Genomic DNA, 4,277 nt, shown 5'->3' with positions numbered 1-4,277 from the left:
TGTACAGCCTCCGTTTGTGTTGTTGAAAAAAGGTGTTTGCAATGAACAAGTCATTGGTCTTGCAAAATTCTACCATACGAGTTCTAGCATTATTTCTGTCACCAAGGCCAAATTTTCCAACTACTGGTGATTCTTCTTTGTTTCCAACTTTTGCATTCCAGTCATTATTTTAATCATATATGTATTATTTTAATATACCTATGTGCTATATAGGAGCTCCGGTGACATAGTGCCTCAGGTATTTTACCGCTAATCAGAAGAGTGGCAGTTCAAAGCCACCAGCTACTCCTCGGGAGGAAGATTGGGCAATCTGATTCTCTAGTGATACCACCTCAGAAACCCAAGGAGGGATCCCTATGAGTCAGATCCTACTCGATGGCAGTGTTTGGATTTTGGTGGTATATGCTATATGTTTTTAAATTTTTTTTATTGTGAGTTGGGTGAAAGTTTACAGAGAAAATTAGTTTTCATTAAATAATCCACACAAGTTGTCTTTTGTTACATTCACTACAATTCCCACAATGCAATAACACTTTTCCCACTTTCTGCACCTAACACTTCCCTTCATCCTTCCTTCTCATTCTCTCCTTCTTTCTTAGCTCTATTCCTGGAACAAATACAGCCTTCTTGATCTCATATGGTTAATTGTTCTAATGAGTGCATACTCTCCTGCAATCACTGTTCACTTTATAGGCCTGAATATTGTTTGGCTGAAAGTTACTTGTTTAATTTAGCAATATTGTGTATTCATTGGGTGGCTTTTCTCTAATTTCATTGGAAATGGAATTTGTTTTCTTATTTGCTGGACCAAATCCTACAGGGACAATTGGAAAGAGGGATTGCCACTCTCTGTCAAAAACTATCAAGTAAGTGCTTACCAGCTCAAACATTATGCACGTCTAATCTCAGCTGTATATCAGATAGTTAGAAGCAATGAGAAAGATAGATACACACAGAAGATTGAGATGAGGACAAGACAGAATGGCAGAGACAAATTCATCAGAAAAGAGAGTAAGAACTGATAATATGGTTAAAGTTTGCTGGCTGTTGCAGTAGAGATAAATATACTTGCTTAGAGGATGATGAGGAAAATATGCTGAGAATCCTGTGGGTGTGTCATTATCATTTCTGAGTAGCTGTGCGTGCTTATGAAAGGTTGTTGTTGTTGTTGTTATGTGCCATCGAGTCAGACCCAACTCATAAAGACCCCGTAAATAATTTTTCAGTATATTTAATGTAAGGAGAAATGTGCAAAATCCTCAACCCTTCATGATTAAGATATTCCAAACTGAGAAACTCTTCAGCCTGACAGCCTTTTCATTCATTCAACAACATTATTTTGTACCAATTATATACCAGGTATTTAATCAGAAGACTAAACATCATGCATGCCCGCTAGACAATGATTCATCTTGAATTAAGAAAAGAGATCTCTCTATGTTAATAGGAGCAGAAAGACAGAACTAAATCAGAAGTAAAACATTAGGAAGGGGAAAAGAATAATGTATTAATTAGAATAAGAGTATAAGATAAGAGTAAATTTGAAGAACTAAATAATGATCTCAATGTGCAATCTTAATGTTCAAGATCAGTACCCTAGGAGGGTGATCTGAATTTAACAGTATATTCTATTGTCATGAGTTTGTGCCAAGAGTCAAAAGGAGATAAAAACTTCATGGATCAGAACTCTTCAGAAAGAGAACACTTTTCTTGTATGGATCAAGAAAATAATATAATTTCTATGAAGAATTCGTTGCTATATTATTTTTATAAGTAATAAATTGTATCATTTCTATTTTGCTTTTCACTAGTGATGTGTAGGGTTTTCAATGTATTATATATAGTCTTTGGGGCATTTATCCTAAGAATTCAAATAAACCAAATCTCAAATTTCCTGAAACTAGTAGACTTTCTACCTTCTAAATGAACAATCTGTATTTCTATCTTCTCATAAATAATCTTTATTAAAAAAAAAATTAAAACATTGGGCTGTTGACCAAAAAGGTTCGTGGTTCAAACCCAACAGGCACTTAATGGGATTCTGCTTCCATAAAGATTTACACCCTTGGAAAACCTATGGGGCAATTCTATTCTATCCTACATGGTCACTGTGAGTCAGAATCAACTCAATGGCAGTGGTATGTCACTTGCATTAAAATTTGGAAATATTTTTCTGCTTAAGATATTTTCTTTTACATTTTTATATAAGCAATACAAATGATTCATGATTTGGTCTTTTAGAACAGAAAGCATATATATAAATATGTTTCCATAAAGTTGGAAAATTGTAGAATGACAGGGAGTGCCTAATTTACAAATATGAAAAATGAAGTTGGAACAATTTCAGGACATGTTTTCTTTATTAAATACTTCATGTTAACGTACTGTCAGAGTAAGTTATCACTGAACCTTTTAAAGAATACTTTTAGAAATGTATTTTAGTGACTAACCAAAACCAAATGAAGCCCACTGCTCTGCAGTCAATTCCAACTTATCGTGATCCTATAAGACAGCGTTGTTGTTGTTATTGTTATGTGCTGTTGAGTCAGACCCCACTCATAGCGACCCCTCCTTGGGTTTCCGAGGCAGTATCACTACAGAAGTAGATTGCCTCATCTTCCTTCCAAAGAGTGGCTGGTGGGTTTGAACCACCAGCCTACTGGTTAGCAGTCAAGTGCTTTAGGCACTATGCTACCAGAGAGTAGAACTGTCCTATAGGGCTTCCAAGGCTGCAAATCTTTATAGAAGCAGACAGCCACATCTTTTACCACATCTTTTACCTTATCTTCCTCCCAGTGAGTGGCTGATGGATTTGAACCATTGACCTTTTGATTAGCACCTGAATGCCTTAACCACTGAGCCCCAGAGCTCTTTATTTTAGTGACTACTCTCTAAAAATGATACATGTTATCATCAAGTTGATGGTCTCATAAAGATCCAGGAGGACAGAGTAGAACTTCCTCATAGGGTTTCCAAGGCTGTAATCTTTTCAGAAGCAGACAGCCACATCTTTTACCAATGGATAAATGGGTGAATTCTAATCTTCCACTTTTCCATTTGCAGCCGAGTGCAACCAGGGCTGTTTTTGTGTGTGTGAATAAATGAGCTAAAAGGAACCTGAGTAGTGCAAAGGTTAAGTACTCTAATGCTCACTGAAAAGTTTGTGGTTCAAACCCACGCTCAGTGGCTCTGCAGGAGAAAGACCAGGCAATCGATTCATATAAAGATTAAAGACTAGAAAAATTTTCAGGGCAGTTCTATTCTACCCCACAGGTCACTCTGAGTCAAATGATGGTTCAATGACACCAGATGAGCTTAAAATGCAATTTGTTTAATTTTAATTAACTTAAATATAAATATAAATAGTCATTTGTGGCTTGTGGCTACCATGATAGCAGATATTTAGACAAATACTGAATTTTAATCATATAGCTCCGATTTACTTTTAAAAGAACTTCTTTGGAGACTGTGGTGGTTATGTGTGTGTGTCAACTTGGCTGGGCCTGGTTGAGTGGCTGGGCAGCTGGATGTAGTATTCCCCATGATGAGAATGGTAATCAACTCCATGGTGGAATCTACTGTGAGCAGCTGAGTAGTTGCCTTTGGGTATGTGGTCTATATCCTGTATATAAGGAGAATCTTTGAGAATGGTCTCTAGTCTATGGCATGCTTGGACCCTGCATGTAGCTGTGTCATTGCTCAGCAGCCTACTGTGCTCTGCCGACCTTGGGACTTAGAGTGGACCTAAGTTAATGGCCTGCCGTGTGGTTTGGTAACATCAGGACTGTGCCTTTTTACTTGTCAACCTGGGAGCTTCTCAGCCTCAGCATCTAGCAGCTGTCTAAGTGAAGAAACACCTCTAGCTCCAGTGGGCCAGGAGCAGAAGGCAGAGCTGGACTCCAAGGTTGAGGGGCTTTCACCCATCCCCTAGGGCCTGGCACCTTGAACTTGGACTTAAAGCCTCCAAATTGTAAGAATAAACTCCTGTTTGTTAAGGCCATCCCATTTGTGGTATTTTCTTGTAAGAGAGGCACTAGGTAACCAGAACAGACACCTATAGAAAATTCAGATGATTAGTTAATATTTTATTAAAACATTAGCAGAATATCTGGTACATAGGAATAATTCAGTAAATGTTACTGCTTTCCCTTTCATTCTTTTCATTATATTATAATCACAGGGTATATGAATGGCATTGTTGTTGTTGTTGTTATGTGCTGTTGAGTCGGACCCGACTCATAGCAACCCCTCCTTGGGTTTCCAAGGCAGTATCACTA

The sequence above is a fragment of the Orycteropus afer genome, unplaced genomic scaffold (assembly GCF_000298275.1).
Source record: "Orycteropus afer afer isolate SDZICR_OR568_19922 unplaced genomic scaffold, OryAfe1.0 scaffold00017, whole genome shotgun sequence".
Classification (NCBI taxonomy): Eukaryota; Metazoa; Chordata; class Mammalia; order Tubulidentata; family Orycteropodidae; genus Orycteropus; species Orycteropus afer.
This window is presented reverse-complemented; position numbering follows the sequence as displayed.